The following is a 24,274-nucleotide window of genomic DNA, read 5'->3' on the forward strand; positions in this document are numbered from 1 at the left end:
CAGGGCCCCTGCGACCTGAACCGCTATTTACTGGAACATGTGAGGGTGATCCGCAGAGCACTTACTCTTTCCAGTAACTATTGGTTGCTGGATAGTTCCTGAGTGACCAGCGAACCTCCCTTAAAATAAAAAAAATTACACAAATCACGTTAGAATGTACAAATAGCGTTTATGATCCCTTTCGTATGCAAATGGTACTGGGTCAAATTACTAACTAATGCACACAATTACGTGCGGTACAATCAGTCTGCACATAAGCAACTAATCTTATGTGCGGAGCGACCAGTGGAATCGAAAATTGCGGCTGCGAATTCCTTCAGCATGAGCTTTAATGGCCTATATGGGTTCTGCACCAACCCCCTGGGTTGTGCTCTTTAATTTATAGCGGACTTCCTTGTCTGCTGTACCTGGACCTCCTGGTCAATTCTGGACCTCCTGGTCTGTGCTACAGTAGACCTCCTGGTCTGCTATACTCTAATGCTCAGATTTTTATGTTTAACAAGGGATGCCTCCCTAGCCACCATGCACGTCACTTACATGTATGTACCTCACGAGAACTCGACTTCTTGTGGTTCAACCTCAAAAAAAAATTGTAGAAACTTATATATGCAAACACTCACTCACCACATGTACACTTTACTTTTGTTTCTATTTCTATTTCTGCGCAGAAATTTCTTTCCTTTAGACCAGATGAGTCGTAAATTTAGAGAAGGATCTATTAATTTAAATTTCAGACACTAAAATTGACTTGCGCTATTTATCGCGTTGCCACCTTTTCGCCTGTTAAAAATAACACTATCGTGTGATTTGTTACGTGGGCGTACCCAGACGCTCCGTTGCGTAATATACGCTGCGTGCGTCGGCCTTTGGGTTGCGTGCGCGAGTCTCAGTCTTTTGTTAGAGACACGTGTACGCAAGGCAGGTATCCACCGTAACACAATTAACACGTTTATCAATGTAGGTGATCCTCGATCATCTACCGAGCACCACACAAGTCTCTCCTTGTATCTTAGGCAAAGCTGTGTGCGTGCTTTACAAATTACCCCTTAAATGTATTACCTTTACTCTTTAACTACTGATAGCAACAAATCTTTCTTAGCCCGTTAACAATTGTGGAATGGCAAACAGGAGAGTGATATGAAAATACACGAATGAAAAGAAATGCAGATATATATGCGTGCGTGCGTACGCAAGACAGAAATAAACAGTTTTAAAAGACACTAGCGTGTTGTTCTTACCTCCGGTTCCGGATTCCTTCAGCACCCTTTACTAAACGAAGCAGACGCTTATCCAGACAGCACTACGAGGAATATGACCTCCCGCCCTTTGCTGATGGATAATGTCTGCTGAAATTACCTAGTGCAGATATGTGAAGGACGGACGAGCTGCCAATTGATAAAGCTGACTATTTATCTTACTTAAAACCCTTTAAGAGGTCAATGAACAAAGTACGCTATTGGCGTATGGTATACCGTAAGGGTACGCACGTTGCGTAACAATCGCTTAGCCGTAGTCGAGACGCTCGAGCGTTACGTTCGCTTATGGCCAAGAGATCACAGGCAGGCACGCTATTGGCTGCCGACTAACGTAATGATACGCTATTAGCGTAGCGGACGCTCGGGACCACGAGGAGATCACCAGCGGCGCAGACGCTCACAATGTTAAATCTTTATAACCATACCATAAACAATGTATTTATGCAATAAACCCTTGTGCAGTGATGAGGTGAAAATGCAACACAGTGTAAGGTGGTTTACACTAAAGCTGTTTGAGCGATAGAGACGCTCCTATTACCCACTGCAATATAATGAACACACACAATACCGGTCTAAGGGTCTAACGCCTTTTAAGGAAATGAATGAACGTTCAAAAAGAATAAAACAATACAAGTCATACACTACCAATATAACATAGACTACCTAACCAGATAACTACACATGAAATACAATAGCAGTACAATAACAATATAAGAGAAACGAGAGAGAAAAAGAAGAGAGAGAGAGAGAGATATATGGCTCACAATAACAAGAAAGACAATATGATTGCGGAGAAAACTTACGCTCAAGGGAAACAATCGCATGCGCCTCTGGATATCCAGCTCCCGATTATCAGCAATGAGAACCGTTGAAGAGAATAGAGCGCTGGATCAGGTCGGCTTGTCCTTTTATACCCTACACATAATACAGTACAATGGTCCTATATTCTTATTGTTCATTGGACACAGGAATTCCTCTTCGCATTATAACAAAAGGTCATAGGTTGATTCATACAGGTGGGCTGTGACTATTTCCAACTGCTCAGGTGGGTGGGAAACTAGGTTTCCCGCCGCATGGATAATAAAGTGCAAATAATAGTAAAAGTCCATAAACTTCTTATGTCCATAACTATTCGCACGAGCGATTAATCCGCTTCAAACCAACACCGGAATATTGCTAATTAAATACTCTTCCGATGGATACTAAACACCACTGTATAAACCTTGTCTGACCCTTCGTATCAAACAAAGAGGGTTCTCTTTGTTCATGAACATGCTACATTAACTAAACTTTCAGATTCTATCAAAGGGACCATAATCTACAAAATACATTATATGGTTAAAATATGTAACGATCGAGTCGCCCGCTAGACGCACACAAAATCTACCGTAAATGCGCATACCGTGCGCCTGCGGGTGCACGCACCAGCGGGTATGCGTACGCACGGGAGAGCGTGGGCACGCGCAGCGGGGACACGCATGAGGTGCAAATATGGTAGTGTGCATCATGATATTTTTCTGACTTTGACAGAGTGTATATTAGCTTAGCAGAAGTGCGAACGAAAGGATCGCAGAGCGGCTACAAAGTTTTTTTGTGCAGTTTCAGAGTAGCTCCAGACCTACTCAGTGCTTGCAATCACTTCAGACTGTATAGTCCTGTTTTGACGGCACATTTTGCGACTGAAATGCTTCGCTAGACCCTGTGCAAAACGACATCGTTCGTTGTGCCCATACGTCACGCGTGCGCATTGCGCCGCATACGCATGCGCAGAACTGCCGTTTTTTAGCCTGATCGCTGCGCTGCGAACAAATGCAGCTAGCGATCAACTCGGAATGACCACCAATGAACGGCATCCAGTGCTACAACATAGAAATATTAGTCACGTGACTGTTATCGTGTCTATATTAGACACGACATGTGTATGAAAACGTCCTCATTTAAGTAGTTATGTCCTCAAGGTTTAAACTTTGTATCATAGTTGTAGTCCAATGTGATACAATGTATTTTGAATGTCAAGCAGCCGTGTTTCCACTTGTGGTAAGCTCACCTGCCTCCGCTCTCTGCAGCACTGACCTCACCGCTCCTTAGCACTGGGACGCTACACGTCAGAGGCGCCTATCGTGAAGCAGCTATGTGGAATTGGAGCTGACAGTGGGCTAGGAGTGCAGGGGTCGGACGTGGTCCCAGCACAGGAGAGATCTCCGGCGGCTGGTGCACACCGCTGGGAGACGCGCCTGTCCCGGACACCAGTGGAGTGGCAGACAAGCGCGGCTGCTCACCGAACTCTCCCGCTGGAAGGTAACGATTTCCACTCTAGAGAATACAGCTATATGCGTCTCTCACCTCCAGACACCAGCACTTGGGAGCAGTGAGGTTAGCGCTGCAGAGAGCGGAGGCAGGTGAGTTTACCACAAGTGGAAACACGGCTGTTTCACATTCACAATACATTGTATCACATTGGACTACAACTATGATACAAAGTTTAAAACTTGAGGACATAACTATTTAAATGAGGACTTGTCCATACACATGTCGTGTCTAATATAGTTATGATAACAGTCGGGTGGTCTTCAGTATGCCGCTGCCCGGGATCACGGCGACCAGTATACCGGCACCAGGATCCCGACCGCCGGCATGCGACACATATTCTCCCTCTTGGGAGGGAGAATAAATAGCGTGGTGAGCCCGCAAGTAGCTCATTAGCGCTCGCCCAGCTGTCAGTATGCCGGCGGTCCCCAGCCAACCATACTACACCCTAACAGTCACGTGACTAATATTTCTATGTTGTATCACTGGATGCCGTTCATTGCAACAGTGTGTGTTCAGTCATTTATGCACCTGGAATCCATTAGCGTATAGTCACCAGTAAATTCCATAGAAGATCTACAGTCAATGGGCGGTATTCAAATGATATATCACGCCCAATCTCCTTTCTAAAATGATCCCCGTTATTGCGCATATCGCACCCATAGTAATCGGGTTTAGCTGCGTAAAGGGTTAGGGCGCCTTGCTACCCCAGGGGTAGCAAGCTGAAATGATGACACCACACCCGTTAGCAGAAACAGAACAGATGTGGAAGGTGGTGAAAAGAATTGAATACCGCCCAATATGTCGACAGGTTCAAAAGTTCGGCAGGTTAAAAAAAAGGTTGAGTCAAAAGGTCGACGCACCTTTTTTTTTTCCAGATTTTTTTTTTGTCAAACCTTGTATGTTTGATATGTGACCACCGCATACTTGCCTACCTGACCCTCTCCATGAGGGAGAAAATGCTCTGTTCCTGGACTTTCCTGGTAATGTATGATTGCCAGCACCTGTGGTGAGCTAGTTAATTGATAAGAAAGGTGTTTCATCACAGGTGATGGCAATCATACATTACCAGGAAAGTCCAGGAACAGAGCATTTTCTCCCTCATGGAGAGGGTCAGGTAGGCAAGTATGGACCACCGTCAGCGGAAGCGTATACCCTTGCTCTGCTACCGCTGCCTCACCATTCGCCACAGGTTACTATTCCCCACCGTAGTCCACGTGGATAGTAAATCAAGCAAATGTTGGGAAATAAACAACACAACACGTATCGACCATTGTCATGTCGACATTTTTTTTAAACTGTAAACCTTAAATACTGCCGGCCTATCATCCAAATACCATTTAACCTAGCTTTAATCAGCCATAGAACCTATGTAGTACTATATGAGTGTCACAGTATGGGCTAGTATGGCCAGCCTATACATTTCTTTATTTAGAATACATTTACATACCCTCCAACATTTTACACAGAAAAATCGGTACAAATACGAAAAATGGGCGTGGCCGCGGGTAAAGGGGGCGTGGCCACTTCCCTTTTCCTATACTTTCAATGGAAGTTTGGAGAGCCAAAAATCGGTACAGACCATAAAAAAAAGGTACTGTACCTATTAAAAAGGTACAGTTGGAGGGTATGCATTTATTAACGTGACAAGATGGAGGCGTGGGGCCCATGGTGTGAGGGAACGGTGTATGAGCCTGTGGTGATTGCTGGTCGCATACACACACGTCATCGTGTTTAGAGGCTGCATGGCACCCATGTTATACTGTGCAGAACACATGCAGCCGTCACTGAGGCAGCACACCGTTACACGCCACCATCAGCATACACTTCTCGTCTCGCCCGTCATAAAAGCGCGGGAAGAGGTGGAAGAAGCAAACCAACCAATCAGCGAAAAGCCCGCGAAAACAGTGTGACGTCAGCGATCTGTCAGTGGTCAGGGGGCGGTGCCGGGACGCACTGCGCATGAGCAGCAGCCTGTGACGCGGCTGGCTGGAGCTCCAGGGGAGTCCTGAGTGTCCGGTATCACCTGGCCGCGGGTGGCGCTGGAGGGGGAACGGGAGGCAGCCTGGGGAGATCTATGCAGAGAGCGCCGCCTGCGGGGCCGCCACCCATCCCCTCGCTCGCCGCTGCCACACCTGCCCCGATAATCGTTCTGATTACATCACGTGACCAGGAGGGCGGCGCTTCCCTTCATCTCCAGGTAAGCTGACGTCACTAGCAGGGGATCGTGCACTGCGCATGCGTAATCCCTGGCTTTATAGAGGGGGCTTAGGTGTGCTGCTGCTGGGTGTCATACTCCGTATGTGTGGTAATGTGCACAGTGCCACTTCCCATCCTCTGTTCTGGATGTCATACTCTGTGTGGTAATGTGCACAGTGCCACTTCCCATCCTCTGCTGGGTGTCATACTCAGTATGTGTGGTAATGTGCACAGTGCCACTTCCCATCCTCTGCTGCTGGGTGTCATACTCCGTATGTGTGGTAATGTGCACAGTGCCACTTCCCATCCTCTGTTCTGGATGTCATACTCTGTGTGGTAATGTGCACAGTGCCACTTCCCATCTTCTGTGCTGGGTGTCATACTCAGTATGTGTGGTAATGTGCACAGTGCCACTTCCCATCCTCTGCTGGGTGTCATACTCAGTATGTGTGTTAATGTGCACAGTGCCACTTCCCATCCTCTGTGCTGGGTGTCATACTCTGTATGTGTGGTAATGTGCACAGTGCCACTTCCCACCTTCTGTGTGCTGGGTGTCATACTCTGTATGTGTGGTAATGTGCACAGTGCCACTTCCCATCCTCTGTGCTCGGTGTCATACTCTGTATGTGTGGTAATGTGCACAGTGCCACTTCCCATCCTCTGTGCTGGGTGTCATACTCTGTATGTGTGGTAATGTGCACAGTGCCACTTCCCATCTTCTGTGTGCTGGGTGTCATGCTCTGTATGTGTGGTAATGAGCACAGTGCCACTTCCCATCTTCTGTGTGCTGGGTGTCATACTCTGTGTGTGTGGTAATGAGCACAGTGCCACTTCCCATCTTCTGTGTGCTGGGTGTCATACTCTGTATGTGTGGTAATGAGCACAGTGCCACTTCCCATCCTCTGTGCTGGGTGTCATACTCTGTGTGTGTGGTAATGTGCACAGTGCCACTTCCCATCTTCTGTGTGCTGGGTGTCATGCTCAGCATCTTTGCTTATTCTGTATAGGTTATGTCTAAACCCAAATTGGGGAAGGACCTCAGACGTCACCAGAAGGAGGAACTTCGCTCACCACGCTTCGGGCTCGGTGGCGCGCTCTGCTTTGCTTGCCACCAGGTTACTGAAGGGAGTAGTTGGTGCTGTGGATAATGAAAGTAGTGTCCCTTCCTGTCGTCTTTGTGCTGGTTGTCATACTCTATGTATGGACTGTTGTACAGTACCACTTCTCTTATTCCGTATCTGCATTTGTATTCTGTGTAACTGGACATCATCAATTATTCTGTTACCGGGATGCCATTTTCATTATGTGATCTTGTCCTTTGTACTTGGAACTGAGCAGCACCAATAGTTATGAATGCTATATGGACAGTGGTTCCAAACGCGGTCCTCCAGGCAGCTTGTCATGAATCAGAATTATTATGAGAATTACATATTGCTTACGATTCAGGTTTTAAGGATATCTGTTATATTTAATTCTCACAATAATTCTGCATTGACAACTGAGCCTAACCTTTTCTTTTGCCTGTTGCTTTGTGCAAGGCAGTGAGTCGGACAGTAGTAAAATAGAGGAGGCGATGGTTTGCCTTACCGACTCTGCAGCCCTGACTTTGGACCGGATCCAAATGTTATTCCTCCCCTCCCGGCCTCGATCGCGCCCGCCGGTTGTATTCTAATGTTACTGCCGACGGGCGCGACAAGTTCATTTCAGTTTGCTACCCCCGGTGGTTGCAAGATGAAATGCGTGTAAAGAGACCCGTTTAGGCTCCCAAACGGGTCTTTTTAAGATCGCGTCCATTAGTTTTGTCGGGTTTAGGTGCTTTGCGCGCCTAAACCCGACAGTACTGGGCGCGATAGGGGAGAAAACGGAGAACATTTGAATATCGCCCCTCTATCTCTTGTCACTTTAGACGGGAGATAGGGGCGCATTAACATTTGAATCCGGCCCTTTGTGTCCGTTAGTATGAGAGGACAAATTGTGTATTGCTAAAAGTGAATGTAAATTATTTATGAGCTGGAGGTGAGATGAGGAGAGTGGATGTTGCGGTGTTGGTGTTCGCACGCCGCTGAACAGCACGTCATGCCTCTTGTGTCTAATTTTATCAATCCCTTTATGTGCATAGGGACAAGCCACTGGACAATGTGCTACTGCTTTGCTTATTTTAGACTTATGGGCCCTACACATTGAGCGATCCGCCGCCGAGCTGCCCGACGGCGGATACGGCCGACGGGTGACCCGGCGGCAGGGGGGCAGTGATGGGGGAGTAGTTTCTTCACTCCCCCCGTCACCTGGCTCCATAGCAGCGCAGGCAAATATGGACGAGATCGTCCATATTGGCTTCCATGCACAGCCGACTGGGCACCAGCGATGAACGAGCGCGGGGACACGCATCGTTCATCGCTGGTGCCGCCACACTGAAAGATATGAACGGTATCTCGTTCATTAATGAACGAGATCCCATTCATATCTTTCACTAATATCGCGCAGTGTGTAGGGCCTATTACAAATTTCAAGTCTGCCTCAAACATATTTTCTTTGACGTCCTAGTGGATGCTGGGAACTCTGTAAGGACCATGGGTGGGGATAGCGGCTCCGCAGGAGACTGGGCACATCTAAAGAAAGCTTTAGGACTATCTGGTGTGCACTGGCTCCTCCCCCTATGACCCTCCTCCAAGCCTCAGTTAGATTTTTGTGCCCGACCGAGCAGGGTGCAATCTAGGAGGCTCTCCTGAGCTTCTTAGAAAAAGTTAGTTTTAGGTTTTTTATTTTCAGTGAGACCTCCTGGCAACAGGCTCACTGCATCGAGGGACTAAGGGGAGAAGAAGCGAACTCGCCTGCTTGCAGCCAGCTTGGGCTTCTTAGGCTACTGGACACCATTAGCTCCAGAGGGACCGAACACAGGCCCAGCCTCGGAGTCCGGTCCCAGAGCCGCGCCGCCGGCCCCCTTACAGAGCCAGAAGCAAGAAGAGGTCCGGAAAATCGGCGGCAGAAGACATCAGTCTTCACCAAGGTAGCGCACAGCACTGCAGCTGTGCGCCATTGCTCCTCATGTACACCACACACTCCGGTCACTGAGGGTGCAGGGCGCTGGGGGGGGGCGCCCTGAGCAGCAATATAAACACCTTGGCTGGCAAAAATACATCACATATAACCCCCAGGGCTATATGGATGTACATTAACCCCTGCCAGATTCCATAAAAATGCGGGAGAAAAATCCGCGAAAAAGGGGCTGAGCTATCTCCTTCAGCTCACTGGCGCCATTTTTCCCTCACAGCTCCGTTGGAGGGAAGCTCCCTGGCTCTCCCCTGCAGTTAATACACTACAGAAAGGGTTAAAAAGAGAGGGGGGGGCACAATTTAGGCGCAGTATACAATATATATGCAGCTATAAGGGAAAACACTTTTTTATAGGTGCTATCCCTGTGATATATAGCGCCCTGGTGTGTGCTGGCATACTCTCCCTCTGTCTCCCCAAAGGGCTTTGTGGGGTCCTGTCCTCTATCGGAGCATTCCCTGTGTGTGTGCTGTGTGTCGGTACGGCTGTGTCGACAGGTATGTGGAGGATAATGAGGTGGAGGCGGAGCGAATGCCTGTAAATATGTTGTCACCCCCTGCGGGGTCGACACCGGTGTGGTTGAACTTATGGAAGGATTACGTGAAAGTGTCAACTCCTTACATAAAAGGTCGACGACACAGAACAGCCGGCTACTCAGCTTGTGTCTGTTCCAGCGTCTCAAATGTCATGGGGGGCTCTAAAATCGCCCGCTACCTCAGATAACAGACACAGATGTCGACACGGATACTGACTCCAGTGTCGACATCGATGAGACTGGTGTACCCTCCAAATAGGTCCACCTGTTACAGGATTGAGACAATGAAAAATGTATTACACATTTATTATTATACCCCAGGTACCACATTAAAGGGTATTGTGTTTGGTGAGAGAAAACTATTAGTAGTTTCTCTAACGTCCTAGTGGATGCTGGGGACTCCGTCAGGACCATGGGGATTAGCGGCTCCGCAGGAGACAGGGCACAAAAATAAAGCTTTAGGATCAGGTGGTGTGCACTGGCTCCTCCCCCTATGACCCTCCTCCAAGCCTCAGTTAGGTTTTTGTGCCCGTCCGAGCAGGGTGCAATCTAGGTGGCTCTCCTAAAGAGCTGCTTAGAAAAAGTTTTTAGGTTTTTTATTTTCAGTGAGTCCTGCTGGCAACAGGCTCACTGCATCGAGGGACTTAGGGGAGAGAAGTCAACTCACCTGCGTGCAGGATGGATTGGCTTCTTAGGCTACTGGACACCATTAGCTCCAGAGGGATCGAACACAGGCCCAGCCATGGAGTCCGGTCCCGGAGCCGCGCCGCCGACCCCCCTTGCAGATGCCGAAGATGGAAGAGGTCCAGAAGCAGGCGGCAGAAGACTTTTCAGTCTTCCTGAGGTAGCGCACAGCACTGCAGCTGTGCGCCATTGTTGTCAGCACACTTCACACAGCGGTCACGGAGGGTGCAGGGCGCTGGGGGGGCGCCCTGGGCAGCAATGTATAATACCTTTTTATGGCTAAAAATACATCACATATAGCCCTTGAGGCTATATGGATGTATTTAACCCCTGCCAGATCTCACAAACTCCGGAGAAGAGCCCGCCGAAATAGGGGGCGGGGCTTATTCTCCTCAGCACACAGCGCCATTTTCCTGCTCAGCTCCGCTGTGAGGAAGGCTCCCAGGACTCTCCCCTGCACTGCACTACAGAAACAGGGTAAAACAGAGAGGGGGGGCACTTTTTTTTTGGCGATAGTACTATATTTAAGCTGCTATAAGGATACAACACTTATATAGGGTTGTTCCCATATATATTATAGCGCTTGGGTGTGTGCTGGCAAACTCTCCCTCTGTCTCCCCAAAGGGCTAGTGGGGTCCTGTCTTCAATAGAGCATTCCCTGTGTGTCTGCTGTGTGTCGGTACGTGTGTGTCGACATGTATGAGGACGATGTTGGTGTGGAGGCAGAGCAATTGCCGGTAATGGTGATGTCACCCCCCAGGGAGTCGACACCGGAATGGATGGCTTTGTTTATGGAATTACGTGATAATGTCAGCACATTACAAAAATCAGTTGACGACATGAGACGGCCGGCAAACCAGTTAGTACCTGCCCAGGCGTCTCAGACACCGTCAGGGGCTGTAAAACGCCCTTTACCTCAGTCGGTCGACACAGACACGGACACTGAATCTAGTGTCGACGGTGAAGAAACAAACGTATTTTCCAGTAGGGCCACACGTTATATGATCACGGCAATGAAGGAGGCTTTGCATATCTCTGATACTACAAGTACCACAAAAAGGGGTATTATGTGGGGGGTGAAAAAACTACCTGTAGTTTTTCCTGAATCAGAGGAATTGAATGATGTATGTGATGAAGCGTGGGTTAACCCAGATAGAAAAGTGCTAATTTCAAAAAAGTTATTGGCATTATACCCTTTCCCGCCAGAGGTTAGGGCGCGCTGGGAAACACCCCCTAAGGTGGATAAGGCGCTCACACGCTTATCAAAAACAAGTGGCGTTACCGTCTCCTGATACGGCCGCCCTCAAGGATCCAGCTGATAGGAGGCTGGAAACTACCCTAAAAAGTATATACACACATACTGGTGTTATACTGCGACCAGCCATCGCCTCAGCCTGGATGTGCAGTGCTGGGGTGGTCTGGTCGGATTCCCTGACTGAAAATATTGATACCCTGGATAGGGACAGTATTTTACAGACTTTAGAGCAATTAAAGGATGCTTTTCTTTATATGCGAGATGCTCAGAGGGATATTTGCACTCTGGCATCGAGAGTAAGTGCGATGTCCATATCTGCCAGAAGAAGTTTATGGACACGACAGTGGTCAGGTGATGCGGATTCCAAACGGCATATGGAAGTATTGCCGTATAAAGGGGAGGAATTATTTGGCGTCGGTCTATCGGATTTGGTGGCCACGGCAACTGCCGGGAAATCCACCTTTTTACCTCAGACCCCCTCCCAACAGAAAAAGACACCGTCTTTTCAGCCGCAGTCCTTTCGGTCCTATAAGAACAAGCAGGCAAAAGGACAGTCATATCTGCCCCGAGGCAGAGGAAAGGGTAAGAGAGGGCAGCAAGCAGCTCCTTCCCAGGAACAGAAGCCCTCCGCGGGTTCTGCAAAGCCCTCAGCATGACGCTGGGGCTTTACAAGCGGACTCAGGAACGGTGGGGGGTCGACTCAAGAATTTCAGCACGCAGTGGGCTTGCTCACAGGTGGACCCCTGGATCCTGCAGGTAGTATCTCAGGGTTACAGGTTGGAATTCGAGAAGTCTCCCCCTCGCCGGTTCCTAAAGTCTGCTTTGCCAACGTCTCCCTCAGACAGGGCGACGGTATTGGAAGCCATTCACAAGCTGTTTTCTCAGCAGGTGATAGTCAAGGTACCCCTCCTACAACAGGGAAAGGGGTATTACTCCACGCTATTTGTGGTACCGAAGCCGGACGGCTCGGTAAGACCTATTCTAAATCTGAAATCTTTGAACCTGTACATACAAAAATTCAAGTTCAAGATGGAATCACTCAGAGCAGTGATAGCGAATCTGGAAGAAGGGGACTTTATGGTGTCCCTGGACATAAAAGATGCTTACCTGCATGTCCCAATTTGCCCTTCACATCAAGGGTACCTCAGGTTCGTGGTGCAAAACTGTCATTATCAGTTTCAGACGCTGCCGTTTGGATTGTCCACGGCACCTCGGGTCTTTACCAAGGTAATGGCCGAAATGATGATTCTTCTGCGAAGAAGAGGCGTATTAATTATCCCTTACTTGGACTATCTCCTGATAAGGGCAAGGTCCAGAGAACAGCTGGAGGACGGAGTAGCACTAACCCAAGTAGTGCTGCAACAACACGGGTGGATTCTGAATTTTCCAAAATCTCAGTTGACCCCGACAACACGTCTGCTGTTCCTGGGAATGATTCTGGACACGGTTCAGAAAAAGGTGTTTCTTCCGGAGGAGAAAGCCAAGGAGTTATCCGAACTTGTCAGGAACCTCCTAAAACCAGGAAAAGTGTCTGTGCATCAATGCACAAGAGTCCTGGGAAAGATGGTGGCTTCTTACGAAGCAATCCCATTCGGCAGATTCCACGCACGAACTTTTCAGTGGGATCTGCTGGACAAATGGTCCGGATCGCATCTGCAGATGCATCAGCGGAGAACCTTATCGCCACGGACAAGGGTGTCTCTTCTGTGGTGGTTGCAGAGTGCTCATCTGTTAGAAGGCCGCAGATTCGGCATACAGGACTGGGTCCTGGTGACCACGGATGCCAGTCTGAGAGGCTGGGGAGCGGTCACACAGGGAAGAAACTTCCAGGGAGTATGGTCAAGCCTGGAGATGTCTCTTCACATAAATATACTGGAGCTAAGAGCGATTTACAATGCTCTAAGCCTGGCAAAACCCCTGCTTCAGGGTCAGCCGGTGTTGATCCAGTCGGACAACATCACGGCAGTCGCCCACATAAACAGACAGGGCGGCACAAGAAGCAGGAGAGCAATGGCAGAAGCTGCAAGGATTCTTCGCTGGGCGGAAGATCATGTGATAGCACTGTCAGCAGTGTTCATTCCGGGAGTGGACAACTGGGAAGCAGACTTCCTCAGCAGACACGATCTACACCCGGGAGAGTGGGGACTTCATCCAGAAGTCTTCCACATGATTGTGAACCGTTGGGAAAAACCAAAGGTGGATATGATGGCGTCTCGCCTCAACAAAAAACTGGACAGGTATTGCGCCAGGTCAAGAGACCCTCAGGCAATAGCTGTGGACGCTCTGGTAACACCGTGGGTGTTCCAGTCAGTGTATGTGTTTCCTCCTCTGCCTCTCATACCCAAAGTACTGAGAATTATACGGCAAAGGGGAGTAAGAACGATACTCGTGGCTCCGGATTGGCCAAGAAGAACTTGGTACCCGGAACTTCAGGAGATGCTCACGGAAAATCCGTGGCCTCTACCTCTAAGACGGGACCTGATTCAGCAGGGACCGTGTCTATTCCAAGACTTACCGCGGCTGCGTTTGACGGCGTGGCGGTTGAACGCCGAATTCTAAGGGAAAAAGGCATTCCAGAAGAGGTCATTCCTACACTGGTTAAAGCCAGGAAGGAGGTGACTGCACAACATTATCACCGCATTTGGAGAAAATATGTTGCGTGGTGTGAGGCCAGGAAGGCCCCCACGGAGGAATTTTAATTGGGTCGATTCCTACATTTCCTGCAAACAGGATTGTCTATGGGCCTCAAGTTGGGGTCCATTAAGGTTCAAATTTCGGCCCTGTCGATTTTCTTCCAGAAAGAATTGGCTTCAGTTCCTGAAGTCCAGACTTTTGTAAAAGGAGTACTACATATACAGCCCCCGGTTGTGCCCCCAGTGGCTCCGTGGGACCTTAATGTAGTTTTGGATTTTCTCAAATCCCATTGGTTTGAGCCACTCAAATGGGCGGATTTGAAATATCTTACATGGAATGTAACCATGCTACTGGCCCTGGCTTCAGCCAGGAGAGTGTCAGAATTGGCGGCTTTATCGTATAAAAGCCCATATCTGATTTTCCATTCGGACAGGGCAGAACTGCGGACGCGTCCTCAGTTTCTGCCTAAGGTGGTGTCAGCGTTTCACCTGAACCAGCCTATTGTGGTGCCTGCGGCTACTAGCGATTTGGAGGATTCCAAGTTGCTGGACGTTGTCAGGGCATTGAAAATATATATTTCAAGGACGGCTGGAGTCAGAAAATCTGACTCGCTGTTTATACTGTATGCACCCAACAAGCTGGGTGCTCCTGCTTCTAAGCAGACGATTGCTCGTTGGATTTGTAGCACAATTCAACTTGCACATTCTGTGGCAGGCCTGCCACAGCCTAAATCTGTCAAGGCCCATTCCACAAGGAAGGTGGGCTCATCCTGGGCGGCTGCCCGAGGGGTCTCGGCATTACAACTCTGCCGAGCAGCTACGTGGTCGGGGGAGAACACGTTTGTAAAATTCTACAAATTTGATACCCTGGCTAAAGAGGACCTGGAGTTCTCTCATTCGGTGCTGCAGAGTCATCCGCACTCTCCCGCCCGTTTGGGAGCTTTGGTATAATCCCCATGGTCCTGACGGAGTCCCCAGCATCCACTAGGACGTTAGAGAAAATCAGATTTTACTTACCGATAAATCTATTTCTCGTAGTCCGTAGTGGATGCTGGGCGCCCATCCCAAGTGCGGATTGTCTGCATTACTTGTACATAGTTATTGTTACAAAAAAATCGGGTTGTTCTTGTTGTGAGCCGTCTGTTCAGAGGCTCCTACGTTGTCATACTGTTAACTGGGTTCAGATCACAAGTTGTACGGTGTGATTGGTGTGGCTGGTATGATTCTTACCCGGGATTCAAAATCCTTCCTTATTGTGTACGCTCGTCCGGGCACAGTATCCTAACTGAGGCTTGGAGGAGGGTCATAGGGGGAGGAGCCAGTGCACACCACCTGATCCTAAAGCTTTATTTTTGTGCCCTGTCTCCTGCGGAGCCGCTAATCCCCATGGTCCTGACGGAGTCCCCAGCATCCACTACGGACTACGAGAAATAGATTTATCGGTAAGTAAAATCTTATTTTTTCCTGCGTCTGAGAAATTAAATGAGGTGTGTGAGTAAGAGTGGTCTTCCCCCGGTAAGAAATTGATAATTTCTACAACGGTTATTGTCAGCGTACCCTTTCCCGCCAGAGGATAGGTCACGCGGGGAAACACCCCATAGGGTAGATACAGCGCTTACACGCTTATCAGAAAAGGTGGCACTACCGTCTCCGGGTACGGCCGCCCTGAAGGAACCTGCTGATAGAAAGCAGGAGGTTACCCTATAAGATATGGTCACACACTAGGGCATTATATTGCGACCAGCCGTTGCTTCGGCATGGATGTGCAGTGCTCCCGCTGCGTGGTCAGATTCCCTGTCGGAAAATAACTATGGATAGGGACAATATTTTGCTGAAAATAGAGCATATAAAAGACGTGGTCTTATACATGCGTGATGCACAGAGGGATATTTGCCGGCTGGCATCAAAAATAAGCGCTAGGTCCATTGCCGCCAGACGGGGATTATGGACTTGGCAATGGTCAGGCGATGCCGACTCGAATCGGCACATGGAAGTTGCCCTATAAGGGGGTAAAACTGTTTGGGGATAGTTTTTCAGACCTCGTTTCCACAGCTACTGCTGGGAAATTAATTTTGTTGCCACAGGCTACCCCACAACAAAAGAAAGCACCGTATCATCAAGTACAGTCCTTTCGGCCCCAGAAAAGCAAGAGGGCTAGAGGCTCATCCTTTCTGCCAAGAGGCAAAGGTAGAGGAAAAAGCTGCAACACACAGCTAGTTCCCAAGAGCAGAAGTCCTCCCTGCGTCCGGTAGGTCCACAGCATGGTGCTGGGGCTGCTCAGGCGGACCCGGGTACGGTGGGGGCCCGTCTCAGATATTTCAGCGGACAGTGGGCTCTCTCACATGGATCCCTGGGTCCTTCAAGTAGTATCTCCGGGGTACAGGCTGGAGTTCTAGACGTTCATCCCCCCCGCCGTTTCCTAAAATCGGCCTTACCGGCACCTCCCTCTGCCAGGGAGACGGCGTTGGTGGATATTCAACACTATAATCACAACAAGTGATTGTCAAGGTGCCCCTCCTTCAGCAAGGAAGGGGTTACTATTCCACAGTGGTTGTGGTACCGCAACGGTTCGGTGAGACCCATCTTGAAATTAAAATACTTGAACTTTTATATCAGAAGATTCAAGTTCAAGATGAAATCGCTCAGGGCGGTTATTACGAGCCTGGACGAGGGGGATTACAGGGTCTCCCTGGACATCAAGGATGCGTACCTGCATGTCCCCATTTACCCCCCTCACCAGGAGTACCTCAGATATGTGGTACAGGACTGTCACTATCAGTTCCAGACGCGGCCGTTGGAGTTGTCCACGGCACCGAAGTTCTTTACCTAGGTAATGGCCGAAGTGATGATACTCCTTCGCAAGAAGGAAGTTTTTATTATTCCGTACTTGGACGATCTCCTGATAAAGGCGAGGTCCAAAGAACAGTTGGTAGTGGGGGTAGCACTCTCTCGGGAAGTGCTACAACAGCACGACTGGATTCTCAATATTCCAAAGTCACAGCTGGTCCCGACGACACGTCTTCTGTTCCTGGGAATGTGGCTGAACGCAGACCAGAAAAGAGTGTTTCTTTCAGTGGAAAAAGCCGAGGAGTTGTCATCTCTAGTCAGAGACATCCTAAAACCAGGACAGGTGTCGGTACATCAATGCACACGAGTCCTGGGAAAAATGGTAGCTTCGTACGAAGCATAATTCCATTCGGAAGACTCCACGCAAGGACGTTCCAGTGGGACCTGTGGGACTAATGGTCCGGGTCCCATGTACAGATACAACAGCGGATAACCCTGTCAGCAAGAAACAGGGTGTCGCTGCTGTGGTGGATGCAGAGGGCTCATCTACTAGTGGGCCGTAGATTCGGAATACAGGACTGGGTCCTGGTGTCCACGGATGCCAGCCTTCGGGGCTGGGGTGCAGTCACACAGGGAAGAAATTTCCAAGGAGATTTCGCTTCACATAAATATTCTGCAGCTAAGGGCCGTTTACAATGCCCTAAGCCAAGCAAGGCCCCTGCTTCAGAACCAGCCGGTACTGATCCAATCAGACGACATCACGGCGGTCGCCCATGTAAACAGACAGGGCGGCACAAGAAGCAGGATGGCGATGGCAGAAGCCACAAGGATTCTCCGATGGGCGACCTACACCCAGGAGAATGGGGACTTCAGAAGTTTTCCAAATGCGGGTAAACCGTTGGGAATGACCACGGGTGGACATGATGGCGTCCCGCCTCAACAAGAAGTTGAAAAGATATTGCGCCAGGTCAAGGGACCCTCAGGCGATCGCTGGTTACGCTCTAGTGACACCGTGGGTGTACCAGTCGGTTTATGTGTCTCCTCCTCTACCTCTCATACCCAAGGTACTGAGAATAATAAGAAGGCGAGGAGTGAAAACCATACTCGGGGTTCCGGATTGGCCATGAAGAGCTTGGTACCCGGAACTTCAAGAGATGCTGGCAGAGGACCCTTGGCCTCTGCCGCTCAGACAAGACCTGCTGCAGCAGGGACCCTGTCTGTTCCAAGACTTACCGCGGCTGCGTTTGACGGCATGGCGGTAGAACACCGGATCCTAAAGGAAAAGGGTATTCCGAAGGAAGTCATCCCTACCCTGATCATAGCCAGGAAGGATGTCACCGCAAGACATTATCGCCGCGTTTGGCGAAAATTTGTTGCTTGGTGGGAGGCCATGAAGGCCCCGACGGAGGAATTTCAACTATGTCGATTCCTGCACTTCCTGCAAGCAGGGGTGACGTTTGGGCCTCAAATTGGGGTCCATCAAGGTCCGGATTTCGGCTCTGTCGATTTTCTTCCAGAAAGAACTGGCTTCACTGCCTGAAGTTCAGACTTTGGTTAAAGGAGTACTACATATTCCGCCTCCTTTTGTGCCTCCTGTGGCATTTTTTGGATCTCAACGTGGTGTTGGATTTCCTAAAGTCGCATTGGTTGAGCCACTTAAAACCATGGAGCTAAAGTATCTCGCGTGGAAAGTGGTCATGCTGTTGGTCTTGGCCTTGGCCAGGCGTGTGTCAGAATTGGCGGCTTTGTCATGTAAAAGGCCTTATCTGATTTTCTGTATGGATAGGGCAGAGTTGAGGACTCGTCCTCAGTTTCTCCCGAAGGTGGTCTCAGGTTTTCACTTGAACCAACCTATTGTGGTGCCTGCGGCTACTGGGGACTTGGAGGATTCCAAGTTGCTGGACGTAGTCAGGGCCCTGAAAATTTGATTTTTCCAGGACGGCTGGAGTCAGGAAAACTGACTCGCTGTTTCTCCTGATGGCACCCAACAAGCTGGGTGCTCCTGCTTCTAAGCAGTCTATTGCGCGCTGGATTTGTAGCACTATTCAGCTGGCGCATTCTGCGGTAAGATTACCGCAGCCTAAATCAATAAAAGCCCATTCCACAAGGACGGTGGGCTCATCTTGGGCGGCTGCCCGAGGGGTCTCGGCTTTACAACTTTGTCGAGCAGCTACTTGGTCAGGGGCAAACACGTTTGCAAAATTCTACGAATTTGATACTCTGGCTGAGGAGGACCTGGAGTTCTCTCATTCGGTGCTGCAGAGTCATCCGCACTCTCCCGCCCGTTTGGGAGCTTTGGTATAATCCCCATGGTCCTTACGGAGTTCCCAGCATCCACTAGGACGTCAGAGAAAATAAGAATTTACTTACCGATAATTCTATTTCTCGTAGTCCGTAGTGGATGCTGGGCGCCCATCCCAAGTGCGGATTGTCTGCAATACTTGTACATAGTTATTGTTAACTAATCGGGTTCTTGTTGTGAGCCATCTATTCAGAGGCTCCTCTGTTATCATGCTGTTAACTGGGTTTCATATCACAAGTTGTACGGTGTGATTGGTGTGGCTGGTATGAGTCTTACCCGGGATTCAAAATCCTTCCTTATTGTGTACGCTCGTCCGGGCACCGTATCCTAACTGAGGCTTGGAGGAGGGTCATAGGGGGAGGAGCCAGTGCACACCAGATAGTCCTAAAGCTTTCTTTAGATGTGCCCAGTCTCCTGCGGAGCCGCTACCCCCCCCCCATGGTCCTTACGGAGTTCCCAGCATCCACTACGGACAACGAGAAATAGAATTATCGGTAAGTAAATTCTTATTTAAATCCCCTTATTGTATTAACCCCTAGTTTTAGTAAAGTAATTTCTCCTAAATCCTCAGATGTTCTCCTGTTCTACTAACTCTCTCCCTGCAGACGTTTCCCTCCTGTACCATGTTATAACCCCTTATATGAGAGGAAAGCAGCTACCATACTGTACATTCCCTCTGCTATGTGTGCTCCAGACTATTGAGGCCCTTCTAGTCTTTCCTGGTAAATGTGTGCCCATGCCCCCCAGCTGCCTTTCCTAACATAATCTCCCTTATCTTTGTCCTACCGGGGGTCGCGTAAAGCATTTAATCCCGTGCAAAGGATTGGCTGAGCTGCAGAACTCGTGCTTTCTGCTCATCACCTCAGGAGGGTGTGGGGAGAAATAATGGGCACTCATGCCCCTGGGCAAAACAATAGTTCCTGTCAAGCTCCCATTACTTATGTGCACCCAAAAACAATTGAACAAACTTGCATAACCGTATTATTTGTTGTATATTCCATGATGTGTTACAGTAGGACCCGAAAAGGGAAATAAAAGACCCCACCAGGTTTATGTAATAGACGGTAGGTTCTGTGAAGGAGTGCCATTTCAGAGATCGATTTTGCAAATGTAAAGCTGTAATAATTTAATAGACAAAACCAAGTTGATTTTGCCTTTAAAAGTATTGCTTCTTTAAATCTGCAGCCAAGATCGCTATTATTGCACTGCTTCCCACAACTCGCACCCTGTTTTCTCTATCGTCCTAAGTGGATGCTGGGGTTCCTGAAAGGACCATGGGGAATAGCGGCTCCGCAGGAGACAGGGCACAAAAAAGTAAAGCTTTACTAGGTCAGGTGGTGTGCACTGGCTCCTCCCCCTATGACCCTCCTCCAGACTCCAGTTAGATTTTGTGCCCGAACGAGAAGGGTGCAATCTAGGTGGCTCTCCTAAAGAGCTGCTTAGAGAAAGTTTAGTTTAGGTTTTTTTTCTTTACAGTGAGTCCTGCTGGCAACAGGATCACTGCAACGTGGGACTTAGGGGGAAAGTAGTAAACTCACCTGCATGCAGAGTGGATTTGCTGCTTGGCTACTGGACACCATTAGCTCCAGAGGGATCGAACACAGGCCCAGCCGTGGAGTCCGGTCCCGGAGCCGCGCCGCCGACCCCCTTGCAGATGCTGAAGCGTGAAGAGGTCCGGAAACCGGCGGCTGAAGACTCCTCAGTCTTCATAAGGTAGCGCACAGCACTGCAGCTGTGCGCCATTTTCCTCTCAGCACACTTCACTGGGCAGTCACTGAGGGTGCAGAGCGCTGGGGGGGGGCGCTCTGAGAGGCAAATATAAACCTTATACAAGGCTAAAAATACCTCACATATAGCCCATAGGGGCTATATGGAGATATTTAACCCCTGCCTGACTGGAAAAATAGCGGGAGAAGAACCCGCCGAAAAAGGGGCGGGGCCTATCTCCTCAGCACACGGCGCCATTTTCTGTCACAGCTCCGCTGGTCAGAACGGCTCCCAGGTCTCTCCCCTGCACTGCACTACAGAAACAGGGTAAAACAGAGAGGGGGGGCACATTAATGGCTATATATATATATATATTAAAGCAGCTATAAGGGAGCACTTAATATAAGGATATCCCTTGTATATATAGCGCTTTGTGGTGTGTGCTGGCAGACTCTCCCTCTGTCTCCCCAAAAGGGCTAGTGGGTCCTGTCTTCATTAGAGCATTCCCTGTGAGTTTGCGGTGTGTGTCGGTACGTGGTGTCGACATGTATGAGGACGATATTGGTGTGGAGGCGGAGCAATTGCCAAATATGCAGATGTCACCCCCCAGGGGGTCGACACCAGAATGGATGCCTTTATTTGTGGAATTACGTGATGGTTTATCTTCCCTTAAACAGTCAGTTGAGGACATGAGGCGGCCGGACAATCAATTAATGCCTGTCCAGGCGCCTCAAACACCGTCAGGGGCTGTAAAACGCCCTTTGCCTCAGTCGGTCGACACAGACCCAGACACGGGCACTGATTCCAGTGACGACGGTAGAAATTCAAACGTATTTTCCAGTAGGGCCACACGTTATATGATTTTGGCAATGAAGGAGACGTTACATTTAGCTGATACTACAGATACCGTAAAACAGGGTATTATGTATGGTGTGAAAAAACTACAAACAGTTTTTCCTGAATCAGAAGAATTAAATGACGTGTGTGATGAAGCGTGGGTTGCTCCTGATAAAAAGTTGATAATTTCAAAAAAGTTATTGGCATTATACCCTTTCCCGCCAGAGGTTAGGGCGCGCTGGGAAACACCCCCTAAGGTGGACAAGGCGCTCACACGCTTATCCAAACAAGTGGCGTTACCCTCTCCTGAGACGGCCGCACTTAAGGATCCATCAGATAGAAAGATGGAAGTTATTCAAAAGAATATATACACACATGCAGGTGTTATACTACGACCAGCTATAGCAACTGCCTGGATGTGCAGTGCTGGAGTAGTTTGGTCAGAATCCCTGATTGAAAATATTGATACCCTAGATAGGGACAATGTTTTACGGTCGTTAGAACAAATAAAGGATGCATTTATCTATATGCGTGATGCACAGAGGGATATTTGCACACTGGCATCTCGGGTGAGTGCTATGTCCATTTCAGCCAGAAGAGCCTTATGGACACGACAGTGGACAGGCGATGCGGATTCAAAACGTCACATGGAGGTTTTGCCGTATAAAGGGGAGGAGTTATTTGGAGTTGGTCTATCAGACTTGGTGGCCACGGCTACTGCCGGGAAATCCACTTTTTTACCTCAAGTCACTCCCCAACAGAGAAAGGCACCGACCTTTCAACCGCAGCCTTTTCGCTCCTACAAAAATAAGAGAGCAAAGGGCTTGTCGTACCTGCCACGAGGCAGAGGAAGAGGGAAGAGACACCAACAGGCAGCTCCTTCCCAGGAACAGAAGCCCTCCCCGGCTCCTGCAAAAACCTCAGCAGGACGCTGGGGCCTCTCAAGCGGACTCGGGGACAGTGGGGGGCCGTCTCAAAAATTACAGCGCGCAGTGGGCTCACTCGCAGGTAGACCCCTGGATCCTGCAGATAATATCTCAGGGGTACAGGTTGGAATTAGAGACGGATCCTCCTCATCGTTTCCTGAAGTCTGCCTTACCAACCGTCTCTTCCGAAAGGGAGAGGGTGTTGGAAGCCATTCACAAGCTGTACGCTCAGCAGGTGATAGTCAAAGTACCCCTATTACAACAAGGAAAGGGGTATTATTCCACTCTATTTGTGGTACCGAAGCCGGATGGCTCGGTAAGGCCTATTCTAAATCTGAAGTCCTTGAACCTCTACATAAAAAAGTTCAAGTTCAAGATGGAGTCACTCAGAGCAGTGATAGCGAACCTGGAAGAAGGGGACTTTATGGTATCCTTGGACATCAAGGATGCGTATCTACACGTTCCGATTTACCCCGCACACCAGGGGTACCTCAGGTTCATTGTTCAAAACTGTCACTATCAGTTTCAGACGCTGCCGTTCGGATTGTCCACGGCGCCTCGGGTCTTTACCAAGGTAATGGCCGAGATGATGATTCTTCTTCGAAGAAAAGGCGTATTAGTTATCCCATACTTGGACGATCTCCTAATAAGGGCAAGGTCCAGAGAACAGCTGGAGACAGCTTTAGCACTATCTCAAGAGGTGCTAAGACAACACGGGTGGATTCTGAATATTCCAAAATCCCATTTAATCCCGACAACTCGTCTGCTGTTCCTAGGAATGATTCTGGACACGGTTCAGAAAAAGGTTTTCCTTCCAGAGGAAAAAGCCAAGGAGTTATCCGATCTGGTCAGGAACCTCCTAAAACCAGGAAAAGTGTCAGTACATCAATGCACAAGAGTCCTGGGAAAAATGGTGGCTTCTTACGAAGCAATTCCATTCGGCAGATTCCATGCAAGAATATTCCAAAGGGATCTGTTGGACAAATGGTCAGGGTCGCATCTGCAGATGCACCTGCGAATAACCCTGTCACCAAAGACAAGGGTGTCACTTCTGTGGTGGTTGCAGAAGGCTCACCTATTAGAAGGCCGCAGATTCGGCATTCAGGATTGGATCCTGGTGACCACGGACGCCAGCCTGAGAGGCTGGGGAGCAGTCACACAAGGAAGAAACTTCCAGGGAGTATGGACGAGTCTGGAAAAGTCTCTTCACATAAACATTCTGGAACTAAGAGCAATCTACAATGCTCTAAGCCAGGCGGAACTTCTCCTGCAAGGAAAGCCGGTGTTGATTCAGTCGGACAACATCACGGCGGTCGCCCATGTAAACAGGCAGGGCGGCACAAGAAGCAGGAGTGCAATGGCAGAAGCTGCCAAGATTCTTCGCTGGGCGGAGAATCACGTGATAGCACTGTCAGCAGTGTTCATCCCGGGCGTGGTCAACTGGGAAGCAGACTTCCTCAGCAGACACGATCTTCATCCGGGAGAGTGGGGTCTACATCCAGAAGTCTTCAACATGTTAATAGACCGTTGGGAAAGACCAATTGTAGACATGATGGCGTCTCGCCTCAACAAGAAACTGGACAAATATTGCGCCAGGTCAAGAGATCCACAGGCAATAGCTGTGGACGCACTGGTAACTCCTTGGGTGTACCAGTCAGTGTATGTGTTTCCTCCTCTGCCGCTCATACCAAAGGTATTGAAGATCATACGGCAAAGAAGAGTAAGAACAATACTAGTGGTTCCGGATTGGCCGAGAAGGACTTGGTATCCGGAACTTCAAGAGATGCTCACGGAC

The 24,274-nt window shown here is 49.1% G+C and overlaps 1 protein-coding gene across 1 annotated transcript in view; it reads left to right on the forward strand.

The window, feature by feature from the left end:
• Positions 1-5,490: 5,490 nt before the first annotated feature.
• Positions 5,491-24,274, forward strand: part of CASP2 (caspase 2) — a 189,820-nt gene continuing 171,036 nt past the window's right edge. The window contains exon 1 of the mRNA XM_063962662.1: positions 5,491-5,763. The gene's annotated coding sequence lies outside the window, so the exon portion shown is untranslated. The remainder of the gene's footprint in view (positions 5,764-24,274) is intronic.

Source organism: Pseudophryne corroboree, chromosome 3, assembly GCF_028390025.1.
Source record: "Pseudophryne corroboree isolate aPseCor3 chromosome 3, aPseCor3.hap2, whole genome shotgun sequence".
In the NCBI taxonomy this organism is placed as follows: domain Eukaryota; kingdom Metazoa; phylum Chordata; class Amphibia; order Anura; family Myobatrachidae; genus Pseudophryne; species Pseudophryne corroboree.